We start from the raw sequence: 22,116 nt of genomic DNA on the forward strand, positions 1-22,116 counted from the left end.
CCACACCCGGACGTCCGGACCCGGACCCGGACATCCGGACCTCCCGCGGCTGCTCCGACACAGCCGGATCATCCGGACGCCGACCTGGATCATCCGGACTACCGAAGCCCGGATCATCCGGACCAACTCCTGGATCATCCGGCCACCGCCTACGTGTGTGACTTGGGCCGAGGCCCGTGTACCCGTTTTGTCCCCTCACTTACCCCTTTGCCCCTTGGGCTATAAATAGACCTCCTCCTCCCCATTTTTAGGGTTAGCAAAGTAGTAGCTCATATGTGAGGATAGCTTTTGCTCATCCATAAGGATCATCTCCTCGAGAGTGACCGCGGCCCCTCTTCGGAGAAGATCCACGTGGATTCAAGACCCCCTCTTGGGTGGCCCCCTCAAGACCTCCTCTAGGAGAAGAACCGGTTACCCTTTTTATCGTTCGTTGTTGTCTTTGGATCATGTATCCGCGCTTGTGTTTTGAGGATCTAGCATATGTGTGACTATATCTTGTTGGTTTAGTGATTCCTCTTGTGTTTTCCCTCATTTTCCCCTCGTGTTCTTCGTGTCCTTGGACGGGATCCGCTCCTTTCGTGAAAGATCGGCCGTACGGAGTTCCACTCCACATCAACCCCCCTATCGCCCACACTCACTTGGTGATGGTTCCGAAGGCCGTCAAGGAAAGGGGTTAAAAACCGTTTGTTTAGTAGCTCGCTGTACTAGTGAACCCAGCAGCGGGATAAACGATAAACAAGCTAAGAAGAACTACTGCAGGGTACCGAAGGGAAACTAAGGCATGCATCAAAGTTAATTACATGAATGGAATGCATCGAAACTAAACATGGGTAACAGAGGTAACCGAAGATGCTCGATGGCGAAATGATATTTGTTCGACCAGTTCGTCCTTCTGCACAAGGACTACGTCTGATTGAGGGGTTGTGACTTAACACAGAAGATAAACTCTCTTCACCCTATTCTCCTCGACAATCGATTCATCAGCCAATGTCGACCACTCATGGTAGATACTTGAAGGCGATCTCCGAACCTTTACAAACTTCTTCTTCAAGAACCACAATCACTCTTTGTCTCTGAAGAAATTGACACCTAACCATCTAGAGAGTTTGCATCTCTCAAGAGTAATAGGCGGAGCGTTCTAAACTTAGATTCTAGTGATGCTGAACCACTATCTAATTCTTTGGCTCTAAGGTTTTTCTCTTGGTGGATTTTAAACTCAAATCGCTCAGGGAGTGGGTGGCTCAACAATCTTATCAGAATAAAATGGAGCAGCTAACGGATAACGTTGGAGTGGGGTGGCTATTTATAGCCGCAGCCTTCCCAGATGGGAAACGACCATTTTGGACACGAGGTCCAGCCAATGGCCAACCGACAAGTTCACAACGGTCGGATTTTGGAGCAACGGTAACATTACTTGAGAAGCAAGTAATGCTAACTCCTGGTCCGAGACAAATCTCTCGCAGCGAAGAAGATCACAGTCTCTTGCCGGCAGGTATTTGCTTGGAGCACAAAGAGATTTCTCTCACAGCTTTCATAGGATTTGGGTTTAGCATTTGAGAATCAAATCTTCGAACGCTACACCCATCTTAATAGTATGGTGGTCCTATGACTCAATGGAAGAAGAAGAACGAAATAAATGCTACATTTTCACTTCGTCTTCATTCTTCCTCGAGCGCAGTCATTTGCTTCGAACATGCACCAAACCAATTGCTTAAACTTCAACAATTTTTAGGGGTCACTCTTGTTAGATTTATTTTTGGTGATAACCTTCGCTGCCTCGCAGGGAGATTATCTTCGTCGTTTGCATCAAACTCCTTGATACATGAGGAACCTGTTACTCTGTGTGACCTAGCAAACACATAAGTCCCATACTATTTATGTCAACAAACTCCAAAACATAAGGGGCCTGTCATTGCACCAACATGGTGTGATGGATCCATCACCACGACACTATCCTCGAATTCTGGCTGAAGAGGGAGATGCTCATGATCTACTAGATATGTGCCCATTCCAACTTTGGAGTTGATGAGCATCTGAATATGTGGAGCATATCCACAAGATCTCTTCTAGTCAGCAGCTGTCCTCTTGATCGTTTCAACAATCAAACTCATAACCTTGAACTTCTGGGGGTGTCAAACAAATGGACCAAATTGATGGAGTGGCCACGTATCATCTTGTCATCGCTAGACTTGGGCAAAAGAGTATGCCGCAAGATTGTATTTGTGGTGGCCAAACCAGCTAGCAAATGCTTGACGGACCCAAGCTTGTGGCCCTCAACATCCTTGGGAGGGATTTCCTTGTACATGTTTGCCATTGTGTTCTGGTCCATCCTGGGATTCCCGTACACATCAATGTGTTTTCCTCTTCCCCAGGAGCACCAAGGAGTGCAGCCCACTCAGAGATGCTGGACTGGTACTTGGAACCCTTAGTCATCAATGCAATCCTCCCATCTGGATAGAAATGAGTTGTGGAGTAGAATTGCATGATCATCTCATCGTTCCATTTTGTGAGCTTATGACCAACAAACTTGTCAACACCTGTAAGCCTAAAGCTCTCATGAACGTGGGGGAAATAATCTTCATTGGCATCAATGTATTTCCAGTCCACCCACTTCATGTCACTGACAATGGGCTTCTTATCAAGCAAAATTGTCTCATAGAAATCTTGTTGTTCTCTAGTGCGAAAGCAGTAATCACAAGCAATCCTCCTTCTGACAGAATAGGGATCAACTTTCCTCCACTCATGCGATCCCTTATCCTTCCTGAGCATCATGTTTTCTGCAACAGGATGAGCATTATCATGACCTGGGATCTTGGGCTTAAGCTTCCTGAGCACTAGTGGCTCATCGTCAACCTCAGGCACTGGGGCCTTGTTCTTCTCTATAGCTGGGATGTTTCTCGTAGACCTCTTGGGTGCAGCAGCTTTGGGATTGGACTTGGGCTTAGAGGGAGCAGCTATCTTCATGGCATCAGACATGAGTTTCTGTGCCTTTGCTGGAGGTGCTTCAACTTCTGGTTCTTCTTCCTCCTCCTCCTCGTCAATCATCATGGAGGGTCTGTCAATCACTCTAGCCATAGTCTTCCTCACCCACTTTTTATTCTTGCTAGCATCACCTTCTGCACCACTTGGCTCCTCAAGTGTGAATGTCATTGTCTCTTGTGGAGCTGAGGATTTGCGTGCCTTTGACATTGGGACTCTTCTTACAACAGTCTTCTTCTTCTCCTTCTTAGAAGTGGCCTCACTAGTAGCAAAGTCTTCATCCTCATTATCTGAGTTTTTCTTCTTCTATTCTCTTGTGGCAGCCTTTGGCAATCTGCAGAGCGCCTAATGCCCTCATAGTAGCTCTCATTGGGACTAGAGCCCTCACTGAGTTCAACATTCTGCTCTGACTGAGTTTGACTATCACTAACACTTGACATCTTGCAAACAGACCATGTGAATAGATTGGTATGGGCAGAATAGACAAGTTATCACAAAGGCAGATAGTTTTTCAAAATTTTGAGTTCAAAATTTAGTTCTAGGTTTTCACAGAGTGCATTTAGGAGCTACCTGGTTGGTCGCTTCGGTGACACCGAAGCAGTTAACATAGACAAAAGACACAATTTTGGTTACACCAAGACATGGTTCGGTGTCTTCGAGATGCTAGGGTTTCACTGAAACTTGACTTTCGGTCTCACCGATTAGTAAGTCTCGGTGGAACCGAGCTGTACTTGTGCAATGGCCAGAGCCAAATCGGCGGGACCGAAAATTCCTATTCGATCGGTCTGAGATGCACTCGACGAAAAACTAAACCTAAAATTTTGCTCGAACCTATCCTAATGAACTAATCTGGTAGATAGAAGTATTGCAATTGTGGCAAGATATATGGCAAAATCCTTGTGCATTGAATCCAATAAAAAGAGGCACGAGGAGATCGAATCTCACCCTCACTCGGTTGAGATCTTCTACAACGGCAACGGCTGGGCAGATTATCGTTAACGATGGCGGATTCCTGCGGCGAAGGCGTACAAGAGACGATGGCGACCATCGGAGACCAAGGGGGCGTCAGAAATGGGGTGGGGGTCGTTGCGTTTGTAGTGATTTTCAATGTACAGTCGCGCGAAGTATATATATACCCGTATGCTGTCAGTGGCACCGAGTGGAACAAATCGATGGCACCGAGATGCGCAACTGCGTGCAGTTACAACAAATCGGTTGGACTGGGTTGGTCTAGTCGGTAGCGCCGAGATAAAAACTTAGATCAGTCTTTATGATTTGGGTTCTACTGAGTTTGAGTGTGTTGGTCTGACCAGAATGCATGAAGAAGGGTTTGGAGGTCAGCCCTTGACGGATTCGTGGCTCCGAGTGCTCCTCACCCAAAGGGTATGAAAAAGAATTGTTCAATTTTTGTGATATAGCATGAATAGAATTTGAGACAAGAAGAGGATAGATAGCTAGAGGGGATCTTAGGCATTCTTGTACATCCATTTGCATGTGGACAAAAAATATGTATGAAAAGGTGTTGCACCTATCTCACAAAGCACAAGGTTTTGCTAGTCCTCCCCCACTTCGTCTCGGTGGCAGGGGAATCCTACCTATGAACACATGCCCCCAAATAGCTAGGTCTAACATCTCACCCTATAGTAACCCTAAACCTATAGGAGTACATCATGGTCAAACCCTGCCCCCCTTTCGCTTCCAGTCAAAGGTCGACCATGTGCGGGCCCACAAATGTGTGCTTATGGCGCGAGATGGGTGAGACCACATACGAACCACCTGCGGGTAGCCTAACTATATGTATGAAAAGGGTGGTGTGATATTTAAATACCCAATTCACAACTTTTCATGTGGCACATGTGCCTCGCAAATTAACCGGATATCCCTGACCCCGCGGAGGTTTAGCAAGTGCGAAGTAGCCCCCCCCCACACACTTTGAGTCGGTGGGAGAGGGCATCTCACCAAGATGTACCATAAAACAGACAAAGAATAATCCAACTTGGTCGTATAACCTCTCTCTTGTTGTTGGTCAAAGTGATGGACGTCCACGCGACCCCACGGATGGGCTAGCTCGCCGATAACCACACAAGTGGTGCCCAAAGACAACCACTGCTGCATGTGGCCCAAACATATGTATGGAGTGTTGTGTGATATTTGAATACCCAATACACAACTTTGATGTGGCACCGTGCTTTGGAACTGGAAAGTCCCCACACGGAGTGAGGGTTCACGACATGTAGTATGTATGTCACCCCACTTCGAGCCGGTGACCGGGATTCATTCATATGTACGCATGCACTCAAACTTAGGTTTGGAATCTCACCATGACCTATGATGGTAACACGAACCAAAGAAGAAAATCCACCATGGTAAGCTCTCTCGTTGTTGGTAAAAGTGATCATGGACGTCCATGCGGGCCCACGAATATATTATCGGATGTGGGGTTCCGGCAAACCCTTAAGGTTCGAACACTGGGGTGCGCGCGAAGTCTTTCCCTCCTACCGATGTACGCCCTAGCTCGCTAAGATCTCGCGGACGAACTCGACGAACTCGCAACACAGAAAGACACGAGATTTATACTGGTTCGGGCCACCGTTGTGGTGTAATACCCTACTCCAGTGTGGTGGTGGATGGATTGCATCTTGGGCTAATGATGAACAGTACAGAGGGAAGAACAGCCTCCTGAGGTTGATGTGTTCTTGTGCTTGGTGACTTAGCGGGTGAGAGCTGGGTGAACTGCTCGATCCCCCTCTACTGTGGCGGATAACCCTTCTTATATAGGCCCTGGTCCTCTCTCCAAATATTGAGCGGGAAGGGAGCCAACAACAGCGGGCAAATTTGAAGGGGGACAGCTAGTACAAGCTATCCTGACTAAAGTGGTCTTCTCCTGCGAAAGGCTCTGGTGGTGACGCCGTCTTGGGTTCCACGATGACCTCTGTCTTGCCGTCCTCCTGGTCTTGGTCTCGTTGCACCGATATAGCAACCTTTGCCTGATGCCTCGGTACTCTTCGCCTGCGCCTGCTTCCTTAGCACCAAAGAGGAAACAAGGACGCTGCGCCCGCCTGGCGCCCGCCTGGCGCCGATCGTCACGGCTCACGTCATGAGAGCCTCGTGAGGTTTGCCCCGCCTTGATATCTCCGCTCCTCGTGAGCCTGCCTGACTAGGCCACTCCTGAGGAGGTCTTGCGTCGTCCGCCTCGCGAGGCTTGGCCCCTCACGAGGGTCTTGGATGCCTTGTTGATGAAGATGGGCCGTACGGCGTGCTGGCTTAGCCACGCCGCGGCCGCAAGCAGGCAAGTCTGGGGACCCCCGTTCCCAGAACGCCGATAGTAGCCCCCCGGCCCAAGGTGCGCTCGGGCTTGGCTTCGCGGCGAAGCCAAGGGTCAAGTTTGGAGCGTCGCGGGCCCTAAAAGCCTGCGGCCTCGGTTGACGTGTGGTGGTTGATTGGACGTGGGCGTCTCCGCTTCCCCACGCTGCCTCGGCAACTGCATGGCTTGACAAGTCCCTGCGACATGCAAGGAAAACCATCATTACCTACGATCGTGGGAGGTGCCGGTTGGCCTTCTCTTGATATAAATGGGGAGGGGGGCGGAGCCCCCGTCGCCCATCTCTTCCTTGCTTGCTTGCTTCTTCTTCCTCGCTCCAATGCTTGCAGTGCCACCGATGGCACCACGAAGGAAGTTTTCTGCCGCCGAGAAGGGAAAGGCCCCTCGCGAGGGACCCGGCTCCCCGGCGCCCAAGCGCAGACGCGGCCATCCGCGCAAGCACGCCGTGACCCCCGCCGTGGCCCACTGTCGAGGCGGCGCCGCGGCACGTGGAGGGGGTCGTCCCAACCATGGTGGTCCAGTTGACGAGGGGAGGCGTGCTATGGTGACGCGGCCCCCCCATCCACGCTTCCATACGACAGAGGCGTCGTCGGAGTTTGTCGTCTGGTCGGAGAACCCGGCCGGCAACTGGCTCCAACTTCCGCGCTTCTTCGCCGGTGAACTGCCGGCCTCTGGCCCAGGCAGACTTTGGTTGCAGGCGGATGGTTGCTGCAGCAAGGCCTCTTGGGTTGCGGTCGAGACTTCCGCCGCGGGCAACGTAGCCCTGGCCCGCGGCTGGCAGACGTTCGCCCGCGCGCGCGGCCTGGGCAGGCAGTGCACCCTCCACTTCAAGTACGATGGTGGATTGACCCTCTATGTGAGGGTGTTTGGCGAAGATGGTCGCCGCGCCGGGTGCTGCCCCGAGGCGAACGACGGTGAGGAGGTGCTCGGCCTTGGGGACGGTCGCGATGAGGATGAGGGCGAGCCTGCCCTTGGCGGCAACCGTGTCTCGTCCAGCTACGGCGGCTCTTCCTCCGGCGACAGCTCCAGCAGTGGCGGCTACGACCAGGCACCGCGCCGCCGTGCCCGCTTTGAAGGCGGCAGTGGGTCATCTCGTCGTCGTGCCTCCGTGAAGCGCGAGGAAGGATCCGGCTAGGCTCGGGGTGGCGCCAGGGGCCTGCCTCTGCGGATCACTGCAGCATTACATTTGTTTTACTCTTTTTCTTGCATGAAGAATGAAACCAGCATGGGCCCAGGGGGCGTGTACCGAACTATGGTTCCTCGGTTATTGCACTATGCGTGTTGTTCCCGTGCCGTGTCGTTGTTTCGCGCAAAGATAACTTAACCTGGTATATTCAGGATGCCCTCTTCCTCACGAGGCGCTTATTTCCTCATGTCCATTTTGCCTTGATGGCCTGCATTCGCTCAGGAACTGCAAAAACTCATCAGGAAGTGTGCTAAAAGATTTGCCGTTCACCCTGGCCCTGACCTGGCGCTTTGTATCGCGGTACCCGAGGGGCACGGACTAGGAGAGGTGCGCCAGCTTTTGGGCTCGAACGAGGGTGGCTCGCGAGAAGGCAGAGAGGAGAAAAAATGCTCGCGAGGGCACCTGCCTAGCCCCCTCGTGAGGCATGCGAGAGAGAGAACACGAGCAAACCCGAGCCGGAAAAATGCAGTGAGAGGTGAGGGAATCAAATCAGCAAGGAACGCCAAAAGCAAACTTCGATTAAGGAAAAGCGAGCCAACTACGGAAAGAAAATGAAAAGCCGCGTCCGGCACCTAATCTAGTCTTCAAGGCTTCTCACCAGCGCGGAGCTAAGTGCTGCCACTAGGCGTGGGCGGGAGCCCCAGGGCCTGATGCCGGCGCTCCTGAGACTCCGGGGCGTGTACAACCCCCACTCATTATTACGTGAGAGTGTCACGGGCGGCGATTCTTCACAGGAACCGGGCCTTCTTCACAGGCTCTGGGCCTTTCTTCACAGGCTCTGGGCCTTGCTTCATGGGTAGAACTTCCGGAGGTGCTGGATGTTCCAGGCGTTTTGGATAGGTACCCCGTCTTGTGTGTCCAGGCGCACAACGCCAGGCCTGGAGATGTGGACGACCTTGAACGGGCCCTCGCACATTGGTGAAAGCTTATGCAGCCCCTCCCTGGAGAGGACCCGCCTCAGGACTAGGTCACCCGTCTCAAGTGTCCTGGAGCGGATGTTGCAGCAGTGGTATCGCCGCAGCGTTTGCTGGTACCTTGCCGCCCTCAGCGCAGCTTCGCGATGACGTTCTTCCCCGAGCACGAGATCGATCCCCCGCGTGGCGTCCTGCTGCGTTTCGTCGAACGCTAGGACACGTGCGGAGCGATGCTTGACCTTGTGAGGAAGGACTGCTTCAGCCCCGTAGACGAGGAAGAATGGAGTCTCGCCCGTTGGCTTGGTGGCGGTGGTTCGGATGGACCACGGCACGGACTGGAGCTCGTCGTGCCAGCCCCTGCCGCAGGCCTCCAGCTTCTTCTTGAAGGTCCTGGTCTTGAGGCCCCTCAGGACCTCCGCGTTAGCGCGTTCAGCCTGACCATTACTCCTGGGGTGGGCCACCGAAGCGTAGCAGATCTGCGTTCCAAGGTTAGCACAGTAGGTCTTGAAGAGGTTGCTAGTAAACTGCGAACCGTTATCTGTGATGATGCGGTTGGGGACCCCGAAGCGGTTCACGAGGCCCTTGATGAACTTGACAGCAGAGCCGGCTGGGATGGTACGGACGGCCTCCACTTCCGCCCACTTGGTGAACTTGTCGATGGCGACGTAGAGATAGCGGTAGCCCCCTGGCGCCCGAGGGAACGGGCCTAAGATATCCAGCCCCCAGACCGCGAACGACCATGTGAGCGGGATAGTTTGGAGGCCCTGAGCAGGCTGATGGATTTGCTTGGCGTGGAACTGGCAAGCTTCGCAGGACTTCACCAGCTCGGCTGCGTCGTTGAGTGCTGTAGGCCAGTAGAATCCACTGCGGAACACCTTGCCGACGAGGGTCCATGACGACGAGTGGTGTCCGCAGTCCCCGCCGTGTATGTCAATCAGCAACTCCCTTCCTTGATCGCTGGAGATGCAGTGCAGCGTGACATCGTTCGGTCGTTTCCTGTATAACTCGCCGTCTTGGATACAGTATGCCGTGGCTTGCCGGGCCACGCACTCCGCGTCCTCTTCCTTCTCCGGCAGCGTCCCGTGCATCAGGTACTCCTTGAATTCCTTGGTCCAGCATTCTTCCTGGGGCTCGAGCGCCAAGAGCAGCCTAGCTCCTGAGGTCGGGCCACAGGCTGGGGCTCCTGTGGCCGGAGGCTGTGGGAGCTCCTCCTGGGGCTGAGTCGTGCTTGAAAGAGGTGGCGTAGCTGATGGCTTGAAGAGCCGCTCCTCAAAGACACCGGCCTCCTGTAGTTGCCGCTTGGATGCTCTCCTGGCGATGTCGTCGGCTTCCTTGTTGGTGCCCCGGGGCACGTGCTGCAGCTCCAGGCCCGAGAACCGCTTCTCCATCTTGCGCACCTCCGCGAGGTAGGCCTTCATGTGCTCGTCCTTCGGCTCGTACACCTTGTTGGAGAAGTTGACGAGGAGTTGCGAGTCGCCTCTGACGGTGAGGCGCTTCACCCCTAGAGCCGCCGCAGCCTTCAGGCCAGCTATGAGGCCTTCGTATTCCGCGATACTGTTGGAGACCATCTCGCCGTGCTGGAAGCAGAGTTGCACGACATAGTAGAGCTTGTCCTGAGTGGGCGAGATGAGCACTGCTCCAGCCCCCGCGCCCTGGTGCGCGAAGGCGCCATCGAAATACATGACCCAGCCGTCTGGAGCCTCGCTTTCTGGGGAGGTGGACCGGTCTTCTCCTTCCTCAAGTGTCGGGGCATCCGTCCATTCTGCCACAAAGTCAGTGAGCGCGGCCCCCTTGATGACCCTGGTAGTGCTGAACTCCAACTGGAATGCTTGCAACTCGATGTTCCACTCAGCGACCCTTCCGGCTGAGTTAGGGCTCCTGAGTACCCTCTCCAATGGGTAGGCTAAGACGACCTTGATGGGGTGGCCCTGGAAGTAGTGTCGCAGCTTGCGTGAGGCCACCAGGAGTGCGAGCAGGAGTTTCTGAGGCATGGGGTAGCATGCCCTCGCGTCCCGCAGTACGGTGCTGACGAAGTACACTAGGTGTTTGACGAGGGCTGGCACACTGTCGAGGCTCGGGTCCTGCGGAGATCGGGGCACATCCTGAGGTGGAGGGGTTCCTGAGACCTGACAGTCCTGAGGAGTTTCTGCGATGTTGCCCTACTGAGCTTGGTCTTCCACCGTTGATGCCTTTGCTGCACCTTCCTGACCCTGCGCCAGTCCAGCTCCGGCTTGGCGCAGCGCGCCCTTGGCTTGGCGCTCATCCCGAACCGCCACCAGCGCCGCGCTGGCAGAGTACGGGGTGGCGGCAAGGTAGAGTACCAGAGGCTCAAGAGGCCGTGGTGCCACCATCACCGGGGGGCTGGTAAGGTATTTCTTGAGGTCTTGGAAGGCCTGGTCGGCCTCCGGGGTCCACTCGAACGGGCCCTTCTTCTTCATGAGCTTGAAGAAGGGTAAGGCGCGCTCTCCTAGTTTGGAGATGAAACGCCCTAACGCGGTCACCCGCCCTGCTAGCTTCTGCATCTCTTTGAGGGTCTGCGGTGGGCTCATGTCCTCGATGGCCTTGATCTTCTCTGGGTTTGCCACGATCCCTCTGTGGGATACGAGGAATCCCAGCAGCTTGCCGGAGGGAACGCCGAACACGCACTTCTCCGGGTTAAGCCTCAAGTTCACTTGGCGCAGGCTCCCGAAGGTCTCCTCCAAGTCTTGAATCAATGTCCTCGCCTCGCGAGACTTGACCACTATGTCATGGACGTAGGCCTCTGTGTTTCTCCTGAGCTGCCGCCCCAAGGCGATGTGCATCAACCGCTGAAAGGTCGCGCCCGTGTTGCGCAGCCTGAAGGGCATGCATGTGTAGCAGTACACCCCACATGGTGTCAGGAAGGCTGTCTTCTCCACATCTTCCACCGCCATCTTGATCTGATGATACCCTGAGAACGCATCGAGGAAGCACAGCAGGTCACACTCGGCGGTGGAGTCGACGATCTGGTCGATGCGCGGGACTGCGAACGGATCTTGGGGGCAGGCCTTGTTAAGGTTGGTGAAGTCGACGCACATCCATTCCTTCCCGCCTTTCTTCGGCACTACGACGGGGTTCGCCAGCCATTCGGGATATCGAACTTCTCGGATGGCACCTGCCGCCTCCAGCTTGCGTATGTCTTGGACGATGAAGGCCTGCTTCTCAGTGGACTGCCGTCTTGCTCGCTGCTTCACGGGGCGTATGTTGGGGCATACCCTTAGATGATGCTGGATCACCTCCCTCGGGACCCCTACCAGCTGATTGGGCTCCCACGCGAATATCTCCTTGTTCGCGCGCAAGAACCTCACCAAGGCTTCTTCTTGTCCCGGGTCAAGGCCGGCTCCTATGGTAAAGGTGGCTCCTGAAGACCCGTCCTCGTTGACCGGCACCTGCTTGGTTTCCTCCTTGTCTTGGGTGTACAACTGCTTCTTCTTTATAGGCGCGGCTTCCTTGGCCTCGGGGGTACCGGTGCTGGCGGGCTGTGCTGCTGCCGCGGTCTTGAAGGCGAGCCTGAGCGCCGTCACGGCATCTTTAGTGTCCCCCTTGATGGTGGGGACGCCCTTGCTCCCTGGCATCTTCATGAGGTTGTGGGCGGGATGAGTCGCCGCCATGAACTGAGCGAGTGCCGGGTACCCGAGGATGGCGTTGTATGGGAGACCGATGCGGGAGATGTTGAAGTCCACCAGCTCGGTGCGGTAGTTGTCGCATGTGCCGAAGGTGACAGGGTGGCGGATCTGCCCCAGAGAGTGGGCGGCTCCACCACCCACTCCCGAGAAGGGCTTGCTGAGGCCGAGCCGCTCGAGCGGCACGTGAAGAAGGCTGAAGGCTTCTATGGAGAGCAAGTTGAGGCCAGCACCACCGTCGATGAGGGTCTTGGTAACGGCCACGTTGCAGATGGTGGGCGTGCAGAGCATTGGGAGCATTCCGGAGCCGGCGGTGGAGTCGGGGTGGTCTTCTGAGCCGAAGGTGAGGTCGGCCTCCGGCGCAGCCCATCCCGGCGGAGCCCCCGGGCGCTTGGAGGTGGCCCCGATCTGACGGAGGAACGGCTTGACGTGGCGGTCTGAAGGTGGTGCTTGAGAGCCGCCCAGCAGGGCCGCGACTGCGTGGTGTGCCGGCACCGCGTGGCGAGCGGCAAAGAGGTCGCGGAGTTCCCGCAGGAGGCCACCGTGGATCCCGGGAGGTTAAGCAGCCAGGCGCGCGGCTCGCCGGCGAGGGCCATGGGGAACCAGTTGGCCATGATCTTGTCATTGCCTCCGGCTTCGAGGATAGCCTCCTCGTACGCCTGCAGGAACGGCGTCGGGTCTGCCGCGCCGTCGTAACGCGGCGGCATCTCTGGCTTGAACTCGGTCGGCCACCGCACTCGCCGTAGGGCGGGGCCAGGGCTCAGTACCCAGACGCCCCGCTGTTGGTGTCGGCCACTGAGGTGGATGGCGGGGCACCTGCCATGGGGGCGAAGTGCGGCGGCGCGGGGCGCAGGTTGGCAGAGAGGAGCTCTGGCGCACCCCTACCTGGCGCGCCAAATGTCGGATGTGGGGTTCCAGCAAACCCTTAAGGTTCGAACACTGGGGTGCGCGCGAAGTCTTTCCCTCCTACCGATCTACGCCCTAGCTCGCTAAGATCTCGCGGACGAACTCGACGAACTCGCAACACCGAAAGACACGAGATTTATACTGGTTCGGGCCACCGTTGTGGTGTAATACCCTACTCCAGTGTGGTGGTGGATGGATTGCCTCTTGGGCTAATGATGAACAGTACAGAGGGAAGAACAACCTCCTGAGGTTGAGGTGTTCTCGTGCTTGGTGACTTAGCGGGTGAGAGCTGGGTGAACTGCTCGATCCCCCTCTACTGTGGTGGCTAGCACTTCTTATATAGGCCTTGGTCCTCTCCCCAAATATTGAGCGGGAAGGGAGCCAACAACGGCGGGCAAATTTGAAGGGGGACAGCTAGTACAAGCTATCCTGACTAAAGTGGTCTTCGCCTGCGAAAGGCTCTGGTGGTGACGCCGTCTTGGGTTCCACGATGACCTCTGTCTTGCCGTCCTCCTGGTCTTGGTCTCGTTGCACCGATATAGCAATCTTTGCCTGATGCCTCGGTACTCTTCGCCTGCGCCTGCTTTCTTAGCACCAAAGAGGAAACAAAGACGCTGCGCGCGTTGGCGCCCGCCTGGCGCCGATCGTCACGACTCACGTCACGAGAGCCTCGTGAGGTTTGCCCCGCCTTGATATCTCCGCTCCTCATGAGCCTGCCTGACTAGGCCACTCCTGAGGAGGTCTTGCGTCGTCCGCCTCGCGAGGCTTGGCCCCTCGCAAGGGTCTTGGATGCCTTGTTGATGAAGATGGGCCGTACGGCTTGCTGGCTTAGCCACGCCGCGGGCCGCAGGCAGGCAAGTCTGGGGACCCCCGTTCCCAGAACGCCGACATATATAGGCTTGCCGCCGATAACCACGTGAGGAAGAGTACTATCCGAAGACCACCACAGCATGCATGTATTCCAAACACACACACACATGTGTGTGTGTGTGTCACACACGTGTGTGTGTGTGGAGGTGATGCATACATGTTTGAATGCCATGCACAACATTGATGTGGCACCTGCGTTGAAAATCGTACAGTCCCCACATAGAGCGAGATCGGTTCATGACACGTCGTGTGCTGTATAACCCCCCCCCCCCCACCTCAACCCAGCGGGAGGGATTCATTCGTACGCATGCACGCATGCACTCAGACTATATTATGTAATCTCATGACCTATTTACCGTAATACAAACCAAAAAATAATCGCCTCCTAAGTCAAATTATCCCCTCTCGGTTTCGATCAAAGTGATGGACCAAGCGGGACCACAGATGGAAAGCATCGATATCGCCACTAACCGCATGAGAGAGTGCCAGAGGACAAGCACCATCGCTTGCATGTGTGCCAAACATATGTATGGAGGTGTGTGGTTGTGATGTTTGAATACCCAAACTGCACAACTTTCATGTGGCACATGCCTCGAAAACCGTAAAGTTTCCACACGGAGCGAGGTTCATGAAGCATAGTATATGCTGGTCCCCTTCCCCCTCTTCGATGCGTACTATATACTCCTCTGTAACACAAACCAAAAAGAATCTTCCTTGATGGTCAAATTAACCTCTCTCGATGTAGGTCAAAGGGATGCATGCATGGACGACGACCTCACGGGCCCACATATGGAAGCTTCACACGTGGGTTAGTGTCCTAGGATAACCACCACCTGCATGCATGTGGCCAAAAGAGGTGATATGTGATGTTTGAATAGCCAATGCACAACTTTGATTCGGCACCTGCCTCAGAAACTAGAAAGTCCCCACACGGAGTGAGGTGTTCATGACGCTTACGTAGTATATGCTGGTCCCCTCCCACCTCTTCAGCGCGTAATATATACTCCTTTCATAACAGAAACAAAGGAATCATCCTCATTGGTCAAATTAACCTCTCTGGCTATAGGTTGAACTGATGGACGACAACCTCGCGAGCCCACAGAAAGCGTCACACGCGAGTGAATATCCTAGGACAACCACCGACTGCATGTGGCCCAGGCATGTATGTTTCAAAGGGTTGTCTAATGTTTTAAATAACCAATTCATTACTTTGATGTGGCACCTGCCTCACAAAACGGTCAATCTCACACGGTGCCTCACGACTCGTAGTGTACTGCGAGACCCCCCCGACACACACACATCGCACATCCACCGCCGCTACGAGGCATGTTAAAATTTTCCGAGATGAACATATGTGACCAAAGGAGGTCGTGTTAAAAGTTAAAAAAAAATCAAAGATCATTCTGACGTTTTTGTACATTGATTAATTTCCTAGGGATATAATTGTTGGGGAACGTTGGGTGGGAAACAAAAAATTTCCTACGCTCACCAAGATCATTCTAGGAGATGAACATCTACAAGAGGAGAGATTGCATCTACATACCCTTGTAGATCGCTAAGAGGAAGCGTTAAGAAACAATATTGCTGTAGTCGAACGTATTCACAATCTGTCCCGCAAACTCCCAATCCAAGTGCCGAACGGACGGCACCTCTGCGTTCAACACACGTACAGCTTGATGAGGCCTTCACCTCCTCGATCCAGTGAGCGATGGTGAAGCAGTAGCTCGAGCCCTCTGGTAGCACGACGGCGTGGTGGCGGTGGTGGTGGAATCTCGGTAGAGCTTCACTAAGCACCACAGAAGGGAAGAGGGCTACGAGGGAGAGGGAGGGAAGCGCCATGGCATAGATGGGTTCGGCTGCCCTCCCTCTACCCCTCTATATATAGGTGGAAGGTGGGAGGAGGAGGCTCCCTAGGGTTTCCCCTAGGAAGGGGCCGGCGGCCACAAGGCAACCCTAGATGGGTTTTGGGTGGCCCCCCTAGGTGCCTTGCCCCCCAAGCAAGGGGGAGGCAGCCCTCGGGGCGCCACCAACCCTCCTGGCCTCATAGGATGGGGCGAGGGGGTGCACAACCCCTTAGTGGGCTGGTGTGCCCCCTCCTCTAGGCCCATGAGGCCCCCCAACACATGCCGGGCCCCCCGAAACCCCTTTCGATCATCCTGGTCATAACCCGGTACCCCTAGAACACTTCCAGACTCTGATACCCTTCGTCCTATATATCAATCTTCACCTCCAGACCATTCTGGAGTTCCTTGTCAAGTCCGGGATCTCATCCGAGACTTGGAACAACCTTCGATAGCCACCATAATGACTCAACTATACTTATATCGTCACCAAACGTTAAGTGTGTAGACCCTGCGTGTTCGAGAACTATGCAGACATGACCGAGACACCTCTATGGTCAATAACCAATAGCGGGACCTGGATGCCCATATTGGTTCCTACATATTCTACGAAGATCTTTATCGGTCAAACCTCGATGTCAAGGATTCAACCAATCTCGTATGCAGTTCCCTTTGTCTATCGGTATGTTACTTGCCGGAGATTCGATCGTCGGTATCACCATACCTAGTTCAATATCATTACTGGCAAGTCTCTTTAATCGTTCCGTAATACAAGATGTTGTGGCTAACTCTTTAGTCACATTGCTTGCAAGCTCATTGTGATGTTGTATTACAGAGATGGCCCAGAGATACCTCTCTGTCACACGGAGTGACAAATCCCAGTCTTGGTCCATGCCAACTCAGTAGACACCCTCGGAGATACCTGTAGAGCACCTTTATAGTCACCCAGTTATGTTGTGACATTTTGTACAAAGAAGGTACTCCTCCGGTGTCCGTGAGTTGCATGATCTCATGGTCATAGGAACATATACTTGACATGCAGAAAACGATAGCAATAAACTTGACACGATGATATGCTACGTTCATAGTTTGTGTCTTGTCCATCACATCATTCTCCCAATGATGTGATCCCGTTATCAAATGACAACTCATGTCTATGGCTAGGAAACTATAGCCATCATTGATCAACGAGCTAGTCCGGTAGAGGCTTACTAGGGACATGTTGTTTGTCTATGTATCCACACATGTATTTGAGTTTCCGATCAATACAATTATAGCATGGATAATAACGATTATCATGAACAAGGAAATATAATAACAACCACTTTATTATTGCCTCTAGGGCATATTTCCTATAGTCTCCCACTTGCACTAGAGTCAATAATCTAGTATTACATGGTAATGAATCTAACACCCATAGAGTTCTGGTGTTGACCATGTTTTGCCCGTGGAAGAGGTTTAGTCAATGGATCTGCAACATTCAGATCCGTATGTACTTTGCAGATGTTGATGTCCTCCTCCTTGACCCAGTCACGGATGGAATTGAAGCATCACTTTATGTGTCTGGTCCTCTTGTGAAACCTTGGTTCCTTGGCCAGAGCAATGGCACCAGTGTTGTGACAGAATAGAGTCATTGGGTCCAGTGCACTAGGCACAACTCCAAGATTTGTCATGAACTGCTTCATCCAGACACCTTCCTTTGCTGCCTCCAAGGCAGCAATGTACTCCGCTTCGCATGTAGAATCAGCTACCACGCTTTGCTTGGAACTGCACCAGCTTACCGCTCCCCCATTTGGAATATATACGTATCTGGTTTGAGATTAGAGTCATCTGGATCAGTGTCAAAGCTTGCATCGATATAACCCTTTATGACAAGCACTTGATCACCTCCATAAACGAGAAACATTTCCTTAGTCATTTTTTGGTACTTTAGGATATTCTTTATCACTATCCAGTGAAACATTCCTGGATTACTTTGAAACCTTCCGTCCATACTTATGGAAGGCTGACATTCGGTCTTGTGCACAACACCGCATACATGATAGAGCCTATGGCAGAAGCATGGGGGATGACACTCATCTTTTCTCCATCCTCTGTACTCGCTGGGGATTGAGTCTGACTCAACTTCACACCTTGCAAAATAGGCAAGAACCCCTTCTTGGACTGATCCATTTTGAACTTCTTCGAAATCTTATCAAGGTATGTGCTTTGTGAAAGTCCTATTAAGCGTCTCGATCTATCTCTATAGATCTTGATGCCGAATATGAAAGCAGCTTCTCCTAGCCCCTTCATTGAAAAAAAATTGTTGAAATATTCCTTCATATTTTCCAAAACTTTTATATTGTTCCCAATCAGCAATATGTTATCCACATACAATATTAGAAACGCTATAGAGCTCCTACTCAATTTCTTGTATATAGAAGATTCTCCGAAAACTTGTATATACCCAAACGCTTTGATCACCTCGTCAAAGCGAAGATTCCAACTCCGAGATGCTTGCACCTGTCCATAAATGGATCGCTGGAGTTTGCACACTTTGTCAGCATTCTCTGGATCAACAAAACCTCCCGGTTGCATCATATACAACTCTTCCTTAAGGAAACCGGTACGGAACGCTGTTATGACATCCATCAGCCAGATTTCATAATCAAAAATGCAGCTATTGATAACATGATTCTGACGGACTTAATGTAACACCCTGGTTTTTGGCCCTTCCTTTTTCTTTTTGATTTTTTGCTCTGATTTTCTTTTTGGGGTGGATCTATGGACTTGCAACCTAAGAGATCATCATCATTTCTTCTCCCTAGTGGCTCACCATCCTCAAATCTTCCCCATGATCATGTCATTTCCATTCTAGCTCAACCCCAAAATTCTTTTTCTAGGGAATATTCATTTTTCTATTAAAGGAATAACCCTATTTGACCTAGGTTGTGAAGCAACCTATATTTCTGTCACTCCCAAAATTCCCAAATAATTCTCATAATTTCTTTGGGTCATATATTGCTCAAATATGCCCAAACTTTCCTTTCCTAGCCCAAAAATAATTCCCCAATATTTATTCTTCATTTATGTCCAGTGTGGTTTTCTGTGCAGGAATTGCCACCTATCCCTTCTTCATTGCTCCCAAACTTTTTGGGCATGCTCTTTCATCTAAATAATTGCCTCATGCCAAAATTCATCTCCATTTGCCTAGTGAATCTTCCTCAGCAATTTTTCGAAGTTTCTGTCAAACAGAAACCATTGTAAAGGAAGTACTAGCTAGGAGTACCCAAATGAGTTGAAATTTTGCACACACCTTCATGTGCTCATATTATCACACTCCTCCAATTTTTAGCTCCATCCAACTATCTATGTGAGCACAGCATCAAAACTTTGATTCTGTTAATATTTTCGGGTTGTGAAACAACACTGGTACGCGTCAGTGCAATACAAATGGTTTTTAACCCTTTTCCGCGATGGCATTTGGAACCGTCGCCAAGTGAGTGCGGGCGATAGGGGGTCCTTCCCACACGACCCAGAAACCATCGAGGACAGGCGAGGGGCTACTGACGATCGCCATAGAATAAACATATGAGAAGCCGCCCCAGTCCACACATTACATCTCGACGTTACGTTTCTGATCAGAGAGACATCCCAAACGATTACGCTGCTATAGTCGTGTGAAAAAGGTGGACATCAACTTTTAATCTGCCGATATGTTTGTGATAGGTACGTTATCGCACACGGTTCAAGAATGTAAAATGTGTGCGGTGCCTCTACTAACGCCAACGTGTCCATTTTCATAACTGTGTGTGATTGGTATTCCTATCACACACGCACACTGGTTTGAAACGTTTGTCGTATTACCATGCCTCGCGCACGCATATGATACGAAACCGTGTGTGCGTCCATCGGGCATCGCAAACATTTCACGTCAAATAACCGCATGTTCTCTTTTTTTCATCGCACACACTGTTTTCTTTCTAACCGTGTGCACATTATTTTATTAGATCATGTATATTTTAATTTTTGGATGTAATTTATTATTCGAATTGGAAATTTTGAAATATGAAATGTGCAATTCAAATTCTTAGCACAATGGTTCAACAACGAATCCATAAATAAAATTGTAAGTACAATATGTTCAGTAATTACAGGATTAGACAACAATTAACTATGATGAACGACAATATTTAAAGGCGGTAAAGGTGAAGAGACAAGTGTAAATCATTTTAACTGCCGATGGTGTTGAAGAAGCGGAATGCCCATAACCTGTCTTCCTGCATGCCATAGGCACGAACCACTTTTGTCCAACCCCTTGTGACGACCGCCCGCCCATCCTTCACCGCCTTCAGGAAGACTTCTAGAGTATTATCATGGTAGCATGAATTCTGTACTTTAACCTTAGTTTCCTCCACTCCGGTCATGTAGTTTGCAAGGTAATCATTAGTAAATAGCTTCAGAAACCACTGAAAAGGGAAAAATATCAGATACTGAGGTCTAGTAGAGTAACTTGTTGTGGGCAGGGGGAAAAGGCAACACATTACTTACCATCCTAAAGTTCGCTGTTGTTTTGGACAAAGTGTAAATAAAGAGCTTAATTCCAATCACCCGTTTCTTTCGCCTACCAATCTTTGTTAGTTTTCTCACTTGACGCATGTTCATGAATATCTCATTGCCCCATACGCAAAAGGGATCAAAGCGTGGATCAGTACCGCTCATATATGTACCTACAAGCAACCAGTAAATGTTAGAAGCTAAACTGAGATTGCACAAATGATGTAAAATAAAACTACCTACGTTCCTAAGTACAAGTATTTTTTTAGAGATTTCAATAGGAACTACATACGAATGTATATAGAATTATAGATATAGTAGATTAGAATCTAGATTCACTCATTTTGCTCCTTATGTAGTCTATATTGGAATCTCTAAAAATACTTATATTTAGGAATAGATGGTGTATAAGACATGGGATGCAGCTAACCTCGACTGCAAACAACAGCATCACCCATTGTAGCCCTGTGTAAGTACATGGAAAGCCAATGTTTACTACAACAAGGTTAACATCCACCAAAAAGAGCAAATGGTAATAAAATGGCAGCATCTGTAGTGATACCTTCATTGCGAAAGAGTAGCACGGTAGCAAAGGGACGGATTAAAAAATGCATATAATTGTTAATTGCAATAGGCTCAACAACATCCCAATTCATGTTTTGTAAGTTTGTAGCCATTGAAATACAACTGTATAAAAATGGATACAACTGTTAATTGCAACAGGCTTAATGGCCATTGTAATCAGTACTGATAAAAATGCAACTGGCGGAGTTAAACATCACAAGGCAGGTGCTGCCACAACAGATAATAGCCTAGTTGTCTATTAAAAGGTAGGGAAAATAGCTAAAACGTGTTAGGCATGTTTACTACAACATGCTTAATACACCGACCATACAAAACATAGCCATTAATTGCAACTGGTATTGGTAAGATTGAACTGGTGAGTACATACTTGGTAAGTCCTGAGAGGTAGTTGCTGGGGCACTTCATCTTGGCCAGAGCCCGCCCAAAGTCAGCGGCGGCGGAGGCGAGCTGTTCCTCTGGGTCGAAGCGTGGATCAGTGCCACTGACATGTGTACCTACAAGCAACCAGTAAATGGTAAAAGTTAAACTGCAATTGCATAAATGATGTGAAATACTATAAGACGCGGGATGCAGCTAACCTCGACGGCAAACAACATCATCGGCTGTTATGACCCTGCGTAAGTACATGGACAGGCATGTTAAGTACAACAGGGTTAGCATCCACCAAAAATAGCAAATGGGCAGCATCTCTAGTATATCTTCATTGCGGAGAGTAGCATGGTAGCAAAGGGACAGATTAAAAATGGATACAACTGTTAATTGCAACAGGATTAACAACATCTTAAGTCATGTTTTGTAAGTTTGTAGCCATTGAATTACAACTGTTTAAAAATGGATTCAACTGTTAATTGCAACAGGCTTAATAGCCATTGACACCGGTACTGATAAAAATGCATATGGCAGAGTTAAACATCACAAGGCAGGTGCTGCTAGAGTAGAGAATAGCCTAGTTGTCTATAAAAAGGTAGGGAAAGTAGCTAAAACATGTTAGGCATGTTTACTAGAACATGCTAAATACATCGACCGTACAGAACATAGCCATTAATTGCAACTCGTATTGGTAAGATTGAACTGGTGAGTACATACTTGGTAAGTCCTGAGAGGTAGTTGCTAGGGCACTTCATCTCGGCCATAGCCCGCCCAAAGTCAGTGGCGGCGGAGGCGTGCTGTTACTCCGGGTCGAAGCGTGGATCAGTGCCATTGACATGTGTACCTACAGGCAACCAGTAAATGGTAGAAGTTAAGCTGCAATTGCACAAATGATGTGAAATACTATAAGACATGGGATGCAGCTAACCCCGATGGCAAACAACAACATCGGCCGTTATGACCCTGC

This window comes from Triticum aestivum, chromosome 6D (assembly GCF_018294505.1).
Source record: "Triticum aestivum cultivar Chinese Spring chromosome 6D, IWGSC CS RefSeq v2.1, whole genome shotgun sequence".
Lineage (NCBI taxonomy): Eukaryota > Viridiplantae > Streptophyta > Magnoliopsida > Poales > Poaceae > Triticum > Triticum aestivum.